The 21,108-nt window shown below is 44.1% G+C and overlaps 15 pseudogenes; 14 read left to right on the top strand and 1 right to left on the bottom strand.

Moving 5' to 3' along the window:
* The first annotated feature begins 773 nt into the window (after window positions 1-773).
* Window positions 774-892, top strand: LOC148267771 (5S ribosomal RNA; annotated as a pseudogene).
* A 1,287-nt stretch (window positions 893-2,179) lies between these two features.
* Window positions 2,180-2,298, top strand: LOC148267770 (5S ribosomal RNA; annotated as a pseudogene).
* A 350-nt stretch (window positions 2,299-2,648) lies between these two features.
* On the top strand, window positions 2,649-2,767 carry LOC148267769 (5S ribosomal RNA; annotated as a pseudogene).
* A 348-nt stretch (window positions 2,768-3,115) lies between these two features.
* On the top strand, window positions 3,116-3,234 carry LOC148267768 (5S ribosomal RNA; annotated as a pseudogene).
* An 813-nt stretch (window positions 3,235-4,047) lies between these two features.
* LOC148267767 (5S ribosomal RNA) lies at window positions 4,048-4,166 on the top strand (annotated as a pseudogene).
* Window positions 4,167-5,270: 1,104 nt separating this feature from the next.
* On the top strand, window positions 5,271-5,389 carry LOC148267766 (5S ribosomal RNA; annotated as a pseudogene).
* A 605-nt stretch (window positions 5,390-5,994) lies between these two features.
* On the top strand, window positions 5,995-6,113 carry LOC148267765 (5S ribosomal RNA; annotated as a pseudogene).
* Window positions 6,114-6,919: 806 nt separating this feature from the next.
* LOC148267764 (5S ribosomal RNA) lies at window positions 6,920-7,038 on the top strand (annotated as a pseudogene).
* A 986-nt stretch (window positions 7,039-8,024) lies between these two features.
* Window positions 8,025-8,143, top strand: LOC148267763 (5S ribosomal RNA; annotated as a pseudogene).
* Window positions 8,144-10,837: 2,694 nt separating this feature from the next.
* Window positions 10,838-10,956, top strand: LOC148267762 (5S ribosomal RNA; annotated as a pseudogene).
* Window positions 10,957-11,306: 350 nt separating this feature from the next.
* LOC148267761 (5S ribosomal RNA) lies at window positions 11,307-11,425 on the top strand (annotated as a pseudogene).
* A 1,714-nt stretch (window positions 11,426-13,139) lies between these two features.
* On the top strand, window positions 13,140-13,258 carry LOC148267760 (5S ribosomal RNA; annotated as a pseudogene).
* An 812-nt stretch (window positions 13,259-14,070) lies between these two features.
* Window positions 14,071-14,188, top strand: LOC148267759 (5S ribosomal RNA; annotated as a pseudogene).
* Window positions 14,189-15,402: 1,214 nt separating this feature from the next.
* On the top strand, window positions 15,403-15,521 carry LOC148267758 (5S ribosomal RNA; annotated as a pseudogene).
* Window positions 15,522-17,965: 2,444 nt separating this feature from the next.
* LOC148267757 (5S ribosomal RNA) lies at window positions 17,966-18,084 on the bottom strand (annotated as a pseudogene).
* Window positions 18,085-21,108: the final 3,024 nt, after the last annotated feature.

Genomic DNA, 21,108 nt, shown 5'->3' with positions numbered 1-21,108 from the left:
TGTTCCGTCGGTTCATTCGCAAACGTGAGTCGCAGCATCAAGGTATTTTGCTTAATATTTTTTGTGCATTCATTTATACTCCACCATGTTATAAGAGTCTCATTATGAGCATCTTACATTGTAAAACAACGAAAAATAAGGTGCGGCAGGCACTCGTTTCATCTGGGTGAGAGTCAAGCCACCGGGGCATTTCACTTTATATTAGAATTAGAAGCAGAGGTGTGGGTTCACGCACAACAAAATAAATAGTGGGAAGGGGGAGGGAAGCAGAAGGTGTATATGTATTTGCAGTGCGAAATGGAATAGATGCGATCATACTTGTACTAATTCACCGGATCCCATCAGAACTCTACAATTAAGCATTTTTGGGCAAGACTAGTACTAGGATGGGTGACCTCTTTGGAAGTCCTCGTGTTGCACCCTTCTTTTTGCAGACGGGGCATTAAACGATACGCGGGATCGGAGCAACAGTCCGCAGGTTAATTCGCAAATGTGAGTCACGGCGCTGGGGCATTTTGCTTAATATTTTTTCTGCATTTAACTAAAGTCCTTCACATGATAAGAGTGTTATTATGACTATCTTATATAGTAGAACAACGAAAACAGAGGTTCGGTGGGCGATCTATTCATATGGGCGTGAGTCGAGACGCTACGGTAGTTTGCTTGATATTAGAACTAGAAGTAGGAGTGAGGTGTGCGCGCACAGCGAAACAAATGACAGGAGGGGGGAGGGAAGGAGAATGGATATATGTATTTGCAGCGCAAATTGGAACGGGTGTGATCATACCAGCACTAATTCACTGGATCCCATCAGAACTCCGCAGTTAAGCATGCTTGGGCGAGAGCAGTACTAGGATGGGTGACCTCCTTAGAAGTCCTCCTGTTGCACCCTTCTTTTTGCAGACGGGGCATTAAACATTACGCGGGACCAGAGTGACAGTCTGTCGGTTCATTCTTAAATGTGAGTAACAGCGCCAGGGCATTTCGCTTAATATTTTTCGTGCATTCAATTAAAACCGTCAAGTGATAAGAGTGTTATTACGAGTATCTTATATAGTAGAATAACAAAAACATAGGTGTGGCGAGCAATCCGTTCATACGGGCATGAGTCTAGGTGCTGGGGCATTTCGCTTGATATTAGAACAAGAAGTAGAGGTGAGGTCTACGCGTATAGCGAAATAAATGACGGAAGGGGGGAGGGAAGGAGAAGGAGCACATGCATTTGTAGCGCGGAATTGGACGGGTGCAATCAGACCAGCTCTAATGTACCGAATCCCATAAGGACTCTACAGTTAAGTGTCCTTTGGTGAGAATAGTACTAAGATGGTTAACCTCTTGGAAAGTCGTCGTGTTGCACCTATTTTTTTGCACACGAGGTAATAAACGTTATGCACGGCCGAAACCATGGTCTGTCGGTTCATTCGCAAACATGAGTCGCAGCGTCAAGGCATTTTGCTTAATATTTTTTATGTATTCATTTATAATCCACCACGTTATAAGAGTCTCATTATGAGTATCTTATATAATAGAACAACAAAAAACAAGGTACGGTGGGCGGACCGTTCATCTGAGCATGAGTTGAGCTGCAGGGGCATTTCGCTTGATATTAGAAGTAGAAGAAGAGGTGCGGGGTGCACGCACAGCGAAAAAAATGACAGGAAGGGGGAGGGAAGGAGAAGGTGTATATGTATTTGCAGCGCGAAGTGGAATGAGTGCGATCATATCAGCACTAATTCACTGGATCCTACCAAAACTCCGCAGTTAAGCAATTTTGGGCGAGAATAGTACTAGGATAAATGATCTCCTAGGAAATTATCGTGTTGCACCCTTCTTTTTGCAGATAAGACGCTAAATGTTACGCGGGACTGTAGCGACGGTCCGCCGGTTTATTTACAAACGTGACTCACGGTGCCGGGGCATTTTTCTTAATATTTTTCGTGCATTCAATTAAAGCTCATCACGTGATAAGAGTGTTATTACGAGTATCTTGCATAGTAAAACAATGAAAACAGAGGTGCGGTGGGTGATTTGTTCATATGGGCACGAGTCGAGGCGTTGGGGTATTTCACTCGATATTAGAACTACAAGTAAAGGTGAGGTGCGCATGCAAACCGAAACAAATGACGGGAGGGGGGAAGGAAAGAGAAGGGATATATGTATTTGTAGCGCGAATTAGAATGGGTGTGATCATACTAGCACTAATTCATCGAATCCCATTAGAACTCTGCAGTTAAGCGTGCTTGGGCGAGAGTAGAACTAAGATGGATGACTTTCTGGAAAGTTCTCGTGTTGCACCCATCCTTTTACAGACGGGATGTTAAATGTTACGCTGGACCAGAGCAACGGTCCACCGGTTCATTCACAAATGTGAGTCACAACGCTAGGGCATTTTGCTTAACATTTTTCGCGCTGTCAATTAAAGCCCATCACGTGATAAGAGTGTTATTATGAGTCTCTTACATTATAGAACAACGAAAAGAGAGGTGCAACGGGCGATCTGTTCATATGGGCATGAGTCGAGGCGATGGAGCATTTCGCTTGATATTAGAACTAGAAGCAGAGGTGAGGTGTGCGCGCACAACGAAACAAATGATGGGAGGGGGGAGGGAAGGAGAAGAGGTATATGTATTTCCGGCACAAACTAGAACAGGTGCGATAATACCAGCACTAATTCACTATATCTCATCAGAACTCTGCAATTAAGCGTGCTTGGGCGAGAGTAGTTCTAAGATGGGTGACTTCCTGGGAAGTTCTCGTGTTGCACCCATCTTTTTACAAACGAGGCGTTAAACATTACACGAGGCCGGATCGACGGTTCATTGGTTCATTCACAAACGTCAGTCACAACACTAGGGGATTTTGCGTAATATTTTTTGTGCATTCAATTAAATTCCATCACGTGATAAGAGTGTTATTATGAGTATCTTACATAATAGAACAATGAAAACAAATGTACGGTGAGTGTTACGTTCATATGGGCATGAGTCGAGCCGCCGGGGCATTTCGCTTGATATTAGAACTAGAAACAGAGGCGAGGTACGCACAAAGAGAAAAAAATGACAAGAAGGGAGAGAAAAGTAGAAGGGGTATATGTATTTGTGGCGCAAATTAGAATGAATGTGATCATACGAGCACTAGTTCACCAGATCCCATCAGAACTCCGTAGTCAAGTGTGCTTGGGCGAGAGTAGTACGAGGATGGGTGATCTCTTGGGAAGTCTTCGTGTTGCACCCTTCTTTTTGCAGACGAGGCGTTAAACGTTATGCGGGATTTGAGTGACAGTTCGCCGGTTCATTCGCAAACGTGAGTCACGGTGCTGAGGCATTTTGCTTAATATTTTTTGTGCATTCAATTAAAGTCCATCTCGTGATAAGAGTGTCATTGTGAGCATCTTAAAAAGAAGAAGAATGAAAAATGAGGTGTGGTGGGCGATCCATTCATATGGGCATGAGTCAAGGCACCGAGGCATTTCTCTTGATATTAGAATTAGAAGCAGAGGTGAGGTGCGCGCATAGCGAAACAAATGACGAGAGGGGAATGGGAAGGGGAATGCAAATATTCGTTTGTGGCACAAACAGAAAAGGGTGCAATCATTCCAGCACTACTTCACCGGATCCCATTAAAACTCCGCAGCTAAGCATGCTCGGGTGAGACTAGTACCAGGATGGGTGACCTCTTGGGAAGTTCTCGTCTTAAAACCTTCTTTTTGTAGACGGAGTGTTAAACATTACGTGGGACCAGAGCGACGGTCCGCTGGTTCATTCACAAATGTGAGTCACAGTACTAGGCATTTTTCTTAATATTTTTTGCACATTTAATTAAAGTCCATCACGTGATGATAGTGTCACTGCGAGAATCTTAAATAGTAGAACAACGAAAAATGAGTTGCAACGGGCGATCTGTTCATATGGGCATGAGTTGAGGTACTGTGGCATTTAAGTTGATATTAGACTAGAAGCAGAGGTGAGGTGCACGCTCAGAGAAAAAAATGATGGGATGGGAGAGTGAAGGAGAAGGGGTATATGTATTTGCGGCACAAACCAGAACGGGTGCAATCATACTAGCACTAGTTCATCGGATCCCATCAGAACTCTGCAGTTAAGCGTGCTTGGGTGAGTGTAATACTAGGATGGGTGACCTCTTAGGAAGTCTTCGTGTTGCACCCTTCATTTTGCAAATGGAGCGTTAAACATTATGTGGGACCAGAGCGACAATCCACTTGTTCAATCATAAACGTGAGTCACGGCGCCAGGGCATTTTACATAATATTTTTTGCACATTCAATTAAAGTCCATCACGTGATCAGAGTGTCATTGTGAGCATCTTAAATAATAGAACAACGAAAAACGAGGAGCGGTGAGCGATCCATTCATATGGGCATGAGTCGAGGCGCTGGGCATTTCGTTTGATATTAGAACTAGACACAGAGGTGAGGTGCGCGCACAAAGAAACAAATGACGGGAGGGGAGAGTGAAGGGGAAGGGGTATATCTATTTACAGTGTAAAGTAGAAAATGTGCGATAATACCAGCAATAATTTGCTGGATCCACTTAGAACTCCGCAGTTATGCGTGCTTGGGCGAGAGTAGTACTAGGATGGTTGACCTTCTGGGAAGGCCTCATGTTGCACCCTTCTTTCTTCGAACGGGACGTTAAACCTTACACAAGACTAGAGCGATGGTTCTCCGGTTCATTCGCAAACATGAGTCAAGGCGCCGGGGCATTTCGTTTGATATTAGAACTAGAAGCAGAGGTGAGGGGAGAGGGAAGGAGAAGGGGTATATGTATTTACGGCGCAAACAAGAATTGGTGCAATCATAACAGCACTAGTTCACCAGATCCCATCAGAACTGCGCAGTTAAGCGTGTTTGGGCAAGAGTAGAACTAGGATGGGTTGTTCCTCGGAAGTCCTCATGTTGCACCCTTATTTTTGTAGACGGAGTGTTAAACGTTACGTAGGACCAGTGTGACAGTCTGCTAGTTCATTTACAAACGTGAGTCATTGTGCTGGCATTTTGCTTAATATTTTTCGTGCATTCAACGAAAGCTAATCATGTGATGAGAGTGTCATTGCAAGTAGCTTAAATAGTATAACAACGAAAAATAAGGTGCGGCAGGCGATTCGTTCATATGGGCATGAGTTGAGTCACTGCGATATTTCGCTTGATATTAGAACTAGAAGTAGAGGTTAGGTGCGCGCACAAAGAAACAAACAACGGGAGGGGAGAGTGAAGGAGAAGGGGTATACGTATTTGTAGCGCAAAACAGAACGGGTGCAATCATACAAGCAATAGTTCACCGGATCCCATTAGAACTCCACAATTAAGCGTGCTTTGGAGAGAATAGTACTAGGATAGGTGATCTCTTGGGAAGTTCTCGTGTTGCACCCTTCTTTTTGCAGATGGGGCGTTAAACGTTACGCGAGAATAGAGCTAGAAGTAGAGGTGAGGTGCGCGCACAGCGAAACAAATGACAGGAGGGGAATGGGAAGGAGAACGCGAATATTTATTTGCACCGCAAACAGAAAAGGGTGTGATCAAACTAGCACTACTTCATCGAATCCCATTAGAACTCCGCAGCTAAGCATGCTTGGGGGAGAGTAGTACTAAGATGGGTGAGCTCCTGGGAAGTTCTCGTCTTGCACCCTTCTTTTTGCAGACAGAGCGTTAAACGTTACGCGGGACCGGAGTGACGATCCACCTGTTCATTCACAAACGTGAGTCACGGCACCGGGACATTTTGCTTAATATATTTTGCGCATTCAATTAAAGTCCATCACGTGATGAGAGTGTCACTGCGAGAATTTTAAATAGTAAAATAATGAAAAACGAGGCGTAGCTGGCGATCCATTCATATGGGCATGAGTCGAGGCGCTAGAGCATTTTGGTTGATATTAGAACTAGAAATAGAGGTGAGATGCGCGCTCAGAGAAAAAAATGACGGGACGAGAGAGTGAAGGAGAATGGGTATATGTATTTGCGGCGCAAATCAGAACGGGTGCGATCATACCAGCACTAGTTCACCGGATCCTATCAGAATTCCGCAGTTAAGCGTGCTTGGGCGAGTGTAGTACTAGAATGGGTGAACTCCTAGAAAGTCTTCATGTTGCACCCTTTATTTTGTAGACGGGACGTTAAACATTACGCGAGACTGGAACAACAGTCCATTGGTTACGTGAGTCACGGCACCGAGGCATTTTGCATAATATTTTTTGCGCATTCAATTAAAGCCCACCATGTGATCAGAATGTCATTGCGAGCATCTTAAATAGTAAAACAACGAAAAATGAAGTGCGGCAGGTAATCCGTTCATATGGGCATGAGTCGATGTGCTAGGGCATTTCTCTTAATATTAGAACTAGAAGCAGAGGTGAGGTGCACGCTCAAAGAAACAAATGACAGGAGGGGAGATTGAAGGAGAAGGAGTATATGTATTTGCATCGAAAACTAAAATGGGTGGGATCATACTAGCACTAGTTCATCATATCCCTTCAGAACTCCATAGTTAAGCGTGCTTGGGCAAGTTTAGTACAAGGATGGGTGACCTCCAAGGAAGTCTTCATGTTGCACCCTTTATTTTGTAGACGGGGCATTAAAAGTTATGCGAGACTAGAGCGACGGTCCACCAGTTCAATCGCAAATGTGAGTAACGACGCTGGGACATTTTGCTTAATATTTTTTGTGCATTCAATTAAAGTCCATCACGTGATCAGAATGTCATTACGAGCATATTACATAGTATAACGATAAAAAATTTGGTGCGGCGGGCGTTCTGTACATATGGGCATGAGTCGAGGCGCTGTGACATTTCTCTTACTATTAGAACTAGAAGACGAGGTGAGGTGCGTGCTCAGAGAAACAAATGATGGGAGGGGAGAGTGAAGGGGAAGGGGTATATCTATTTGCGGTGCAAACTAGAAAAGGTGCGATCATACCAGCACTAGTTCACTGGATCTAATCAGAACTTCGTAGTTAAGCGTGCTTGGACGAGATTAGTACAAGGATGGGTGACCTCCAGGAAAGTCCTCGTGTTGCACCCTTTCTTTTACAGACAGGTCGTTAAACATTACGTGGGACCATAGTGATGGTTTGCCGGTTCATTCGCAAACGTGAGTGATGGCGCTGGTGCAATTTGCTTAATATTTTTTGCTCATTCATCTAAAGTCAATCATGTGATGAAAGTGTCATTGCGAGCAGCTTAAATAGTAGAATAATGAAAAATAAGGTGCGGTGGGTGATCTGTTCATATGGGCATGAGTCGAGGCAGGGGGAATTTCGCTTGATATTATAACTAGAAGCAGAGGTGAGGTACGTGCACAAAGAAACAAATGGCAGGAGGGGAGAGTGAAGGAGAAAGGGTATAGGTATTTGTGGCGCATACTAAAACAAATCTAATCATACCAACACTAGTTCATCGGATCCCATCAGAACTTCGGAGTTAAACGTGCTTGGGCGAGAGTAGTCTAGGATGGGTGACCTCTTAGGAAGTTCTCGTGTTGCACCCTTCTTTTTATAGACAAGGTGTTAAATATTATGTGGGACCGGAGTGATAGTCTGCTGGTTCATTCACAAACGTGAGTCACGGTGCCGAGGCATTTTGCTTAATATTTTTTGAGCATTCAATTAAAGCCCATAAAGTGATAAGAGTGTCATTGCGAGTATCTTAAATAAGAGAACAACAAAAAATGAGTTGCGATGGGCAATCCATTCATATGGGCATATGTCGAGGCGCTGGGGCATTTCGTTTGATATTATAACTAGAAGCAGAGATGAGGTGCACGCACAACGAAACAAATAATGGGAGGGGAGAGGAAAGGAGAAAGAGTACATGTATTTGCGGCGCAAACTAGAATGGGTGCGATCATACAAGCACTAGTTCACCGGATCCCATCAAAGCTCCGCAGTTAAGCGTGCTTGGGCAAGTTTAGTACTCGAAGCAGAGGTGAGGTGCCCGTACAACGAAACAAATGACAGGAAGGGAGAGCAAAGGAGAAGGGGCATATGTATTTGCACTGCAAAATAGAAAGGGTGTGATTATACCAGCACTAGTTCACCAGATCCCATCATAACTCCGCAGTTATGCGTTCTTGGGCGAGAGTAGTACTAGGATGGGTTACCTCTTGGGAAGTTCTCGTGTTGCACCATTCTTTTTGTAGAGGGGGCGTTAAACGTTACACGGGATCAGAGTGACAGTCCGCTGGTTCATTCACAAACGTGAGCCATGGTGTTGGGGTATTTTGCTTAATATTTTTTGCGCATTCAATTAAAGCCCATGACGTGATGAGAGTGTCATTGCGAGCATCTTAAAGAGTAGAACAATGAAAAACAAGGTGCAATGGGCGATCCATTCATATGGGCATAAGTCGAGGTGCTGGAATATTTCGCTTGATATTAGAACTAGAAGTAGAGGTGAGGTTCGCGTACAGTGAAACAACTGTCAGGAAGGGAGAGGGAAGGAGAAGCGATATATATATTTGTGGCGCAAACAAGAAAGGGTGCTATCATACTAGCACTAGTTCTCTGTATCTTATAAGAACTTCGTAGTTAAGTGTGCTTAGGCGAGAGTAGTACTAGGATTGGTGACCTGCTGGGAAGTCCTTGTGTTGCACAATTCTTTTTACAGACGAGGCATTAAACATTATGCGAGACCAGAGCGACAGTCTGCCGGTTCATTTCCAAACATGAGTCACGACGCCAGGGCATTTTGCTTAATATTTTTCGTACATTCAACAAAAGCCCATCACGTGATAAGAGTGTTATTACGAGTATCTTACATAGTAGAACAACAAAAACAGAGTTGCGGTAGGCGATCTGTTCATATGGGCATGAGTCGAGGTGCCAAAATAATTCGTTTCATATTAGAAGTAAAAGAAGAGGTGAGGTGTGTGCGTACAGCAAAACAAAAGACAGGAGGAGGGAGGGGAGGAGAAGAGAAGCGATATATGTATTTGCGACGTGAATTGGAACGGCTGCGATCACACCAACACTAATTCACCTAATCCCATCAGAACTCCACAGTTAAGCGTTCTCTAGTGAGAGTAGTATTAGGATGGGTGACCTCCTGGGAAGTCCTTTTGTTGTACCCCTTCTTTTGCAGACGGGGCATTAATGTTACGCGAGACAAGACCGACAGTCCATCGGTTCATTTACAAATGTTACTCACAGCGCCGGGGCATTTTGCTTAATATTTTTTGTGCATTCAATTAAAGCCCATCACGTGATAAGAGTGTTATTACGAGTTTCTTACATAGTAGAACAACGAAAATAGAGTTACGGCGGGAAATCCATTTATATGGGCTTGAGTCGAGGCGTCGGGGCATTTCCTTTGATATTAGAACTACAAGCAGAGGTGAGGTGTGCACGTACAGCAAAACAAATGATGGGGGGGGGGGAAGGAGAAGGGGCACATGTATTTGTAGTGTAGAATGGGACGGGTGCTATCACACCAGCACTATTGCACTAAATCCCGTAAGAACTTTGTAGTTAATTGTCCTTTGGTGAGAGTAGTTCTTAGATGGTTGACCTCTTGGAAAGTCCTCGTGTTGAACATATTTCATTGCACACGAGGAAATAAACGTTACGCGCGAAAGGAATCACGGTCTGTCGGTTCGTTTGCAAACGTGAGTCGTGATATTAGGGCATTTTTCTTAATACTTTTTCGTGCATTCATTTATAGTCCACTATATTATAAGAGTCTCGTTATGAGAATTTTACATAGTAGAACAATGAAAAACGAGGTGCGGCGGGCGGTCATTTCATCTTGGAGTGAGTCGAGCTATCGAGGTATTTCACTTGAACCTAGAATTAGAAGAAGAGGTGCGGGGTGCGTGCACGATGAAAAAAATGATGGGAGGGAGGAGGGAAGGATAAGAGGTACATGTATTTGATGTGGGAAATGAAACGGGTGCGATCATACCAGCACTAATTAATCGTATCCCATCAGAACTCTGTAGTTAAACGTGCTTGAGCGAAAGTAGTACTAGGATGGGTGACCTTCTAGCAAGTTCTCATGTTGCACCATTCTTTTTGCAGATGGGGCATTAAACATTACGCGGGACCAGAACGACAGTCCACCAGTTCATTCGCAAACGTGAGTCACGGCGCCGGGGCATTTTGCCTAATATTTATCGTGCATTCAATTAAAGTCCATCACGTGATAAGAGTGTTATTACGAGTATCTTACATAGTAGAACAACGAAAACAGATGTGTCGTAGGAGATCCGTTTATATGGGAATTAGTTGAGGCGTCGGGGCATTTTCTTGATATTAGAACTAGAAGCAGAGGTGAGATGTGCGCGTACAATAAAACAAATTACGAGAGGGTGGAGGGAAGGAGAAGGGCCACATGCATTTGTAGTATAGAATGGGACGGGTGCTATCAGACAAGCACTATTGCTCTGAATCTTGTAAGAACTCTACAGTTAAGTGTCCTTTGGTGAGAGTAGTTCTAAGATGGTTGACTTCTTGGAAAGTCCTCGTGTTGCACCTGTTTCTTTGCACACGAGACGATAAATGTTACGCGTGAAAGGAACCATGGTCTGTCGATTCATTTGCAAACGTGAGTCACGGCGTTAGGAAATTTTACTTAAATAATTTTTGTGCATTCATTTATAGTCCACCACGTTATAAGAGTCTCATTATGACCATCTTACATAGTAAAACAATGAAAAACGAGGTACGGCGGGTGGATTGTTAATCTGAGCGTGAGTCAAGCCGCCACGGCATTTCGCTTGATATTAGAATTAGAAGAAGAAATGCGGAGTGAACGCACAATAAAAAAAATAACTGGAAGGGGAGGGAAGGAGAAGGGGTATATGTATTTGTAGCGCAAAATGGAATGGGTGCGATCATACTAGCACTAATTCACTGGATCCCACCAAAACTCCACAGTTAAGTGTTTTTGGGTGAGAATAGTACTAGGATGGATGACCTCTTGGGAAATTATCGTGTTGCACCCTTTTTTTTGCAGACAAGACGGTAAACGTTGCACAGGACCAGAGCGACGGTCCGCTAGTTTATTTACAAACGTGAGTCATGGTGCAGGGGCATTTTTCTTAATATTTTTCGTGCATTCAATTAAAGCTCATCACGTGATAAGAGTGTTATTACAAGTATCTTACTTAGTAAAACAATGAAAACAGAGATGCGGTGGTCGATTTGTTTATATGGGCATGAATTGAGGCGCCGGGGTATTTTGCTCGATATTAGAACTACAAGCAGAGGTGAGGTGTGTGCACAAATTGAAACAAATGACGGGAGGGGGGAGGGAAGTAAAAGGGGTATATGTATTTGTGGCACGGAATTGAATGGGTGCGATCATACCAGCACTAATTCACCATATCCAATCAGCACTCCGCGGTTAAGCGTGCTTGGATGAGAGTAGTACTAGGATGGGTGACCTCTTGGGAGGTCCCCGTGTTACACCCTTCTTTTTGCAGAGGGGGCATTAAATGTTTTTCAGGACCAGAGCGACGGTCTGCCGGTTCATTCGCAAACATGAGTCATGGTGCCTGAGCATTTTACTTAATATTTTTTATGCATTCAATTAAAGCCCATCACGTGATAAGAGTGTCCTTGTGAGCATCTTACATAGTAGAACAATGAAAAACGAGGTACAGCACGATCCGTTCATATGGGCAAGAGTCGAGGTGCTGGGATATTTCGTTTGATATTAGAATTAGATGCAGAGATGAGGTGGCGCACAACGAATCAAATGACGGGAGGGGAGCGGGAACTAGAACGGGTGCGATCATACCAGCACTAGTTCACCAAATCCCATCAGAACTCCGCAGTTAAGTGTGCTCGAGCAAGAGTAGTGCTGGGATTGGTGACCTGCTGGGAAGTCCTTGTGTTTTACCAATCTTTTTGCAGATGGGGCGTTAAACATTATGCGGGATTGGAGTGATGGTCTGGCAGTTCATTCGCAAACGTGAGTCATGGTGCTGGAGCATTTTAATAATATTTTTTTCCCATTTAATTAAAGCCTATCATGTGATAAGACTGTCATTAAGAGTATCTTAGATAGTAAAACAACAAAAAATGAGGTGCAGCGAGCGATCCGTTCATATGGGCATGAGTCGAGGTGCGGGGTATTTCACTTGATATTAGAACTAGAAGAAGAGGTGAGGTGCGCGCACAGCAAAACAAATGATGGGAGGGGGGAGGGAAAAAGAAAGGGTACATGTCTTTGCGGCGCAAACTAGAATGGGAGCAATCATAACAGCACTAGTTCACTGAATCCCATAAGAACTCCGCAGTTAAGCGTGTTTGGGTGAGAGTACTACTAGGATGGTTGATCTCCTAGGAAGTCCTCGTGTTGTATCCTTCTTTATGCAGACCGGGTATTAAACGTTACGCGAGACCAGAGCGACAGTCCGTCGATTCATTCACAAACATGAGTCACGGCGCCAAGGCATTTTGCTTAATATTTTTTGCGCATTCAATTAAAGCATATCACGTGATAAGAGTATCATTACGAGTATCTTATATAGTAAAAAAATGAAAAACGAGGTGCGGCGAGCGATCCGTTCATATGGGCAAGAGTCGAGGTACTGGGGCATTTCATTTGATATTAGAATTACAAGCAGAGGTGAGGTGCGTGCACAGCAAAACAAATGACGGGACGGACGAGGGAAGTAGAAGGGCACTATGTATTTGCGGCACAAACTAGAATGTGTCCGATCATACTAGAACTATTTCTCCAGATCCCATCAGAGCTCTGCAGTTAAGCGTGCTTAGGCGAGAGTAGTACTAAGATGGGTGAAACCTCCTAGAAAGTCCTTGTGTTGAACCATTCTTTTTTCAGATGGGACGTTAGACGTTATGCGGGACCGAAGTGACGGTCCACCGATTCATTCACAAACATAAGTCACAGTGCCTGGGAATTTTGCTTAATATTTTTTACGTATTTAATTAAAGCCCATCAAGTGATAAGAGTGTCATTTCGAGTATCTTCCATAATAGAGCAACGAAAAATAAGGTGTGGCAGGCTGTTCGATCATATGGGCATGAGTCGAGGCGCCGGGCGTTTCGCTTGATATTAGAACTAGAAACAGAGGTAAAGTGCGTACACAGTGAAACAAATAATGGGAGGGTAGAGGGAAGGAGAAGGGGTATATATCTTTGCGGCGCAAACTAGAACGGGTGTGATCATACTAGCTCTAGTTCACTAGATCACATAAGAACTTCGCAGTTAAATGTGCTTGGACGAGAGTAGTACTAGGATGGGTGACCTCCTAGGAAGTTCTCGTGTTACGCCCTTCTTTTTGCAGACGGGGCCTTAAACGTTATGCGAGACTGGAGCGACGGTCCATCAGTTCATTCGCAAACAAGAGTCATAAAGCCGAGGCATTTTGCTTAATATTTTTCGAGCATTCAATTAAAGCCCATAACATGATAAGAGTATCATTACGAGTATCATACATAGTAGAACAAGGAAAAATGAGGTGCGACGGGCAATCCGTTCATATAGGCATGAGTTGAGGTGCCGAGGCATTTTGCTTGATATTAGAACTAGAAGCAGAGGTGAGAAGCGCATAGTGAAACAAATGATGGGAGGGAAGAGGGAAGGAGAAGAGGTATATGTCTTTACAGAGCAAACTAGAACGGGTGCGATCATACCAGCTCTAGTTCACTAGATCCCATTAGAACTTCGCAGTTAAGTGTGCTTGGGTGAGAGTAGAACTAGGATTGGTGACCTCCTAGGAAGTCCTTGTGTTGCACCCTTCTTTTTGCAGACAGGGCGTTAAACGTTACTCAGGACCATAGTGACGGTCCGCCGGTCCATTAGCAAACGAGAGTCACGGCGTCGGGGTATTTTGCTTAATATTTTTTGCGCATTCAATTAAAGCCCATAATGTGATAAGAGTATCATTGCGAGTATCATACATAGTAAAATAACAAAAATGAGGTGCAACGGGCGATCCATTCATATTGGCATGAGTCGAGGCACCAGAGCATTTTGCTTGATATTAGAACTGGAAGCAGAGGTTAAGTGCACGCATAGCGAAATAAATGACGGGAGGGGAGAGGGAAGGAGAAGGGGTATATGTATTTACGGCGCAAATAAGAATGGGTGCGATCATACCAGCACTAGTTCACCAGATCCCATTAGAACTCTGTAGTTAAGCGTACTTGGGTGAGAGTAGTACTAGAATTGGTGACCTGCTGGAAGTACTTGTGTTGCACCCTTCTTTTTACAGACGGGGCATTAAACGTTATGCGACACTGAAGCGATGGTTCGCCGGTTCATTTACAAATGTGAGTCACGGCGTCGGGACATTTTGTTTAAATTTTTTTGTGTATTTAATTAAACTCCATCATTTGATAAGAGTGTTATTACGAGTATCTTACATAATAGACCAATAAAAATAGAGGTGATGCGGACGATCCGTTCATATGGGCATTAGTCGAGTTGCCGGTGCATTTCACTTGATATTAAAACTAGAAGCAAATGTGCGGTGTGCGCGCACAGTGAAATAAATGATGGGAGGGGGGAGGGAAGGAGGAGGGATATATATATTTAAAGCGCGAATTAGAATAGGTTTGATCATACCAGCACTAATTCACTGAATCCCACCAGAACTCTTGGGAAGCCCTCGTGTTGCACCTTTTTTTTTGCAGACAGGATGTTAAACGTTACGTGGGACCGGAGCGACAGTCTGTCAGTTTGTTCGCAAACGTGAGTCATGGCGCCAGGCATTTTGCTTAATATTATTCGTGCATTCAATTATAGCCCATCATGTGATAAGAGTGTTATTACGAGTATCTTACATAGTAAAACAACGAAAACAGAGGTGCGGCTGGTGATTCGTTCATCTGGGCGTGAGTCAAGGTGCCGGGGCATTTGTCTTGATATTAAAACTAGAAACAGAGGTGAGGTGTAGTGTAGAGTGATACAAATGATCGGAGGGGGGAGGGAAGCCGAAGTGGCACATGCATTTGTAGCGGGGAATGGGACGGGTGCGATCAGTCCAGCACTAATGCACTGAATTCCATAAGAACTCTGCAGTTAAGTGTCCTTGGAATCCCACTGAATCCTCGTGTTGCACTCGTCTTTTTTCGGATAGAGCATTAAACACTACACGTGACCAGAGACGCGGTCCATCGGTTCATTCGCCGGCGTGAGTCTTGACACCATGGCATTTTGCTTAATATTATTTATGCATTCGTTTATAGTTCACCACGTAATAAGAGTGTCATTACGAGCAGCTTATATAATAGAATAATAAAAAATGAGGTGCGACGGATGGTCCATTCATCTGGATGTGAGTCAAGCTGGCGGAGCATTTTGCTTGATATTAGAATTAGAAGCAAAGGTGCAGGGTGTGCGCATAGTGAAAAAAATGACGAGAGGGGGGGAGGGAAAGAGAAGGGATATATCTACTTGCAGCGTGAAACGCAACGAGTGCGATCATACTAGCACTAATTCACTAGATCCCATCAGAACTCCGCAGTTAAGCATTTTTGGGCAAGATTAGTACTAAGATGGGTGTCCTCCTGGGAAGTCCTCGTGTTGCACTTTTCTTTTCGTAGACGGGACGTTAAACGTTACGTGGGACCGGAGCAACGATCTGCCAGTTCATTCCCAAACGTGAGTCACGATGCCGAGGCATTTTGCTTAATATTTTTTGTGCATTCAATTAAAGCCCATCACGTGGTAAGAGTGTTATTACGACTATCTTACATAATAGAACAACGAAAACAGAGATGCAACAGGCGATCCATTCATATGGGCATAGGACCAGTCGCCAGGGCATTTCTCTTGATATTAGAACTAGACGCAGAGGTGAGGTGTGTGCGCACAATGAAATAAATGACAAGAGGGGGGAGGGAAGGAGAAGGGGCACATGCACTTGTAACGCAAAATGGGACGGGTGTGATGATACCAGCATTAATGCATCGAATCCCATAAGAACTCTACAGCTAAGTGTCCTTGGGTGAAAGTAGTACTAAGATGGTTGACCTCTTAGAAAGTCCTCGTGTTGCACCTATTTTTGTGCTAACGAGGAAATAAATGTTATGTGCGACCAGAACCATGGTCTGTCGGTTCATTCACAAACGTGAGTCGCAGCATCAAGGTATTTTTCTTAACATTTTTTGTGCATTCATTTATAGTCCACCACGTGATAAGAGTGTCATTATGAGCATCTTACATAGTAAAAAAATGAAAAATGAGGTACGGGGGGCCGGTTCGTTCATCTGGGCGTGAGTCGAGCCGCTGGGGCATTTTACTTGATATTAGAATTAGAAGCAGAGGTGTAGAGTGTGCGCACAACAAAAAAAAATGACGGGAAGGGGGAGGGAAGGATAAGGGGTATATCTATTTGCAGCGTGAAATAGAACGAGTGCGATCATACTAGCACTAATTCACCGGATCCCATCAGAACTCCACAGTTAATCATTTTTCAGTGAGAGTAGTACTAGACTCCTGGGAAATTCTCGTGTTGCACTTTTCTTTTTGCAGATGGGGCATTAAATGTTACGCGGGACCAGAACGACGGTCTACTGGTTTGCGAACGTTAGTCGCGGCGCCGGGGCATTTTGCTTAATTTTTTTTTGTGCGTTCAATTAAAGCCAATCACATGATAAAAGTGTTATTATGAGTATCTTACATAGTAGAACAACGAAAACAAAGGTGCGGCGGGCAATCCGTTCATATGGGCTTGAGTCGAGGCATTGGAGCATTTCGCTTGATATTATAACTAGAAGTAGCGGTAAGGTGTGCACACACAACGAAACAAATGACAGGAGGGGGAAGGAAGGAGAAGGGGTATAGTATTTGCAGCACGAACAAGAACGAGTGCGATCATACCAGCACTAATTGACCGAGTCCTGTCAGAACTCCGCATTTAAGTGTTTTTGGGTGAGAGTAGCACTAGGATGGGTGACACCTGAGAAGTCCTCGTGTTGCACCCTTCTTTTTCCAGACGGGGCATTGAACATTATGCAAAACAAGAGCGACGGTCTGCCTACTCATTCGCAAACGTGAGTCATGGCACCGGGGCATTTTCTTTAATATTTTTTATGCATTCAATTAAAGCCCATCACATGATAAGAGTATCATTACGAGCATCTTACATAGTAGAACAACGAAAAATGAGGTGCGGCGGGCTTTCCGTTCATCTGGGCGCGAGTCATGCTGCCGAGGCATTTTCCTTGATATTAGAATTAGAAGCAGATGTGTGGGGTGTGTGCACAGCGAAAAAAATGACGGGAGGGGGGCGGGAAGGAGAATGGGTATATGTATTTACGGCGCGAAGTAGAACCGATGCAATCATACCAGCACTAATTGACCGGATCCCATCAGAACTCTGCAGTTAAGCGTACCTGGGCGAGAGCCGTACTAGGATGGGTAACTTCTTGGCAAGTCGTCGTGTTGCACCCTTCTTTTTTATGACGCGGCACTAGACATTACGCGGGACCAGAGCGACGGTTCGTCAGTTCATTCGTAAATGTGAGTCATGGCGACGGGGCATTTTGCTTAAAATATTTTGTGTATTTAATTAAAGCCCATCACGTGATAAGAGAGTTATTACGAGTATCTTACATAGTAGAACAACGAAAACAGAGGCACGGCAGGCGATCCTTTCATAAGGGCATGGGTCAAGGCACCGGTGCATTTCCTTTGATATTAGAACTAGAAGCAGACGTGCGGTGTGCACGCACAGCGAAATAAATTATGGGAGGGGGGCGAAGAGGAGAAGGAATATATGTATTTGCAGCGCCAATTATAATAGGTTTGATCATACCAGCATTTTGATAAACGGACCGCCCACCGCACCTCATTTTTCGTTGTTCTACTATGTAAAATGCTCGTAATGAGACTCTTATAACGTGGTGGACTATAAATGAATGCACGAAAAATATTAAGCAAAATGCCCTGACGCCGTGACTCACGTTTGCAAATTAACCGATGGATCGTGGTTCCGATGGCGCGTAATGTTCATTGCCTCATGTGCAAAAAGAAGGGTGCAATACGTGGGCTTTCCAAGAGGTCAACCATCTTAGTACTACTCTCACCCAAAAACGCTTAACTACGGAGTTCTAATGGGATCTGGTGAATTAGTGCTGGTATGATCGCACCCGTTCTATGTCGCGCTGCAAATAAATATACCCCTTCTCTTTCCCTCCCCACTCCCATCATTTTTCTTGCTGTACGCGTACCCCGCACCTCTGCTTCTAATTCTAATATCAAACAAAATGCCTCGACGGCTCGACTCACGCCCAAATGAAATGAATGCACGAAAAAAATTAAGCAAAATGCATTGACATTGCAACTCACGTTTGCGAATGAACCAACGGACCGTGGTTCTGGTCGCGTGTAACGTTTAATGTCTCATGTGCAAAAAAATAGGTGTAATATGAAGACTTTTTAAGAGGTCAACAATCTTAGTACTACTCTCATCAAAAAACACTTAACTGCAGAGTTTTTATGGGATTTGGTGCATGAGTGCTGGTCTAATCGCACCCATCCCATTCTGTGCTACATATGGATGTGCCCCTTCTCGTGCTGGTCTGATTGCACTCGTCCCATTCCACGCTACAAATGCATGTGCCCCTTCTCCTTCCCTCCCTCCTCTTGTCATTTGTTTCTTTGTATGCGCACCCCTCACCTCTGTTTCTAGTTCTAATATTAAGAAAAATGTTCCGGCGCCTCAACTCATGCCCATATGAACAGATTGCCTGCCACACTTCTATTTTCATTATTCTACTATGTAAGATACTCGTAATAACACTCTTATCACATGATGAGCTTTAATTGAATGCACAAAAAATATTAGGCAAAATGCCCCAGCACCGTGACTCACATTTGTGAATGAACCGGCAGAACGTCGCTCCGGTCCCGTGCAACGTTTAAAGCCCCATCTGCAAAAAGAAGGGTGTAACACGAGGACTTCCCAGGAAGTCACCCATCCTAGTACTATCCTCGCCCAAAAATGCTTAACAATGGAGTTTTGATGGGATTCGGTGAATTAGTATTGGTATGATTGCACCTATTCCATTTCATGCTGCAAATACATATACCTCTTCTCATTCCCTCCCCCCTCCAGTCATTTTTATTATTGTACGCGCACCCCGCACCTCTGCTTCTAATTCTAATATCAAGCAAAATGCCCCGGTGGCTCGACTCATGCCCAGATGAACGGACCGTCTGCCGCACCTCATTTTTTATTATTCTACTATATAACCTGCTCGTAATGACATTGTTATCACGTGGTGGACTATAAATAATGGCGCCAAGACTCACGCTAGCGAATGAACTAGTGGACTGCGTCTCCGGTTGTGCGTAATGCTAAATGCTCCATCTGAAAAAAGACAGGTGCAACACGAGGATTCAGCGGGATTCAAAGGATACTTAACTGTAGAGTTCTTATGGGATTCAGTGCATTAGTGTGGGATTGATCGCGCTCGTCCCATTCCCCGCTACAAATGCATGTGTCCCTTCACCTTCCCTCCCCCTTCCGATCATTTGTATCACTGTACACGCACACCTCATCTCTATTTCTAGTTTTAATATCAAGCAAAATGCCCCAGCCATGCCCAGATGAACAAATCACCTTCCGCACCTCTGTTTTCATTGTTCTACTATGTAAGATACTTGTAATAACACTCTATCACGTGGTGGGATATAATTGAATACACGAATAATATTAAGCACCACTTCCATTCCACGCTGCAAATACATATACCACTTCTCCTTCCCTCTCCTCTCTTGTCATTTATTTTGTTGTGCGTGCACACCGCACCTCTGTTTCTAGTTCTAATATCAAGCAAAATGCCCAGGTGTCTCGACTCATACTTAGATAAACAGACCACCCACCACAACTCTATTTTTGTTGTTCTACTATGTAAGATACTTGTAATGATATTCTTATCTCGTGATGGACTATAAATGAATGCATGAAAAATATTAAGTAAAATGTCCCAGCGCCGTGACTCACACTGGCAAATTGTGGCTCCCGTCACGCATAACATTTAACGCCCTGTCTATAAAAAGACGGGTGGAACACGAGGACTTCGCAGGAGGTCACCCATCCTAGTACTTCTTTCACCAGAGCATGCTTAATAGAGGAGTTCAACAAGATGCGGTGCATTAGTGTTGGTATGATCGAACCCCTTCCATTTCGTGCTGCAAATACATATACCCCTTCTCCTTCTCTCCCCCCTTCCATCATTTGTTTCGCTGTGCGAGCACACTACACGGTCCGTTCATCTAGGCATGAGTCGAGCCACCGGGGTATTTCGCTTGATATTAAAATTAGAAGCAGAGGTGCAGGGTACGTGCATACCAAAAAAAATGACGCGAGGGGGGAGGAAAGGAGAAGGGGTATATGTATTTGCAGTGCAAAATGGAATAGGTGCGATCATACCAACACTAATTGACTGAATCCCATCAGAACTCCACAGTTAAGCATTTTTGGGTGATCGTAGTACTAGTATGGGTGACTTCCTGAGAAGTCCTCATGTTGCACCCTTATTTTTGCAGACGGGGGCGTTAAACGTTGCGCGGGACCGGAGCGACGGTTTACCAGTTCATTCACAAATGTGAGTCATGGCGCTGGGGCATTTTGTCTAATATTTTTTGTGCATTCAATTAAAGCCCATCACGTGATAAGAGTGTTATTAGGAGTATCTTACATAGTAGAACAATAAAAATAGAAGTGTAGTAGGCGATCTGTTCATATGGGCATGAGTCGTGGCACCGGGGCATTTCGCTTGATATTAGAATTAGAAGCAGAGGTGAGGGATGCGCGTACAGTGAAATAAATGACGGGAGGGGGGAGGGAAGGAGAAGAGGCACATGCATTTATAGGGCGGAATGGGATGGGTGCGATCAGACCAGCACGAGAAGGGGCAGATGCATTTGTAGCGCGGAATGGGACGAGTGCGATCAGACCAGCACTAATGCACCGAATCCCATAAGAACTCTGCAGTTAAGTATCCTTTGGTGAGAGCAGTACTAAGATTGTTGACCTCTTGAAAAGTCCTCGTGTTACACCTGGTTTTCTGCACACGAGACATTAACATTATGCGCGACCAGAACCATTGTCCGTCGGTTTATTCGTAAATGTGAGTCGTGGTGTCAGGGAATTTTACTTAATTTTTTT

This window comes from Carica papaya, chromosome 3 (genome assembly GCF_054855325.1).
Source record: "Carica papaya isolate Zhongbai chromosome 3, ASM5485532v1, whole genome shotgun sequence".
Taxonomy (NCBI): Eukaryota; Viridiplantae; Streptophyta; class Magnoliopsida; order Brassicales; family Caricaceae; genus Carica; species Carica papaya.
This window is presented reverse-complemented; position numbering and strand designations above follow the sequence as displayed.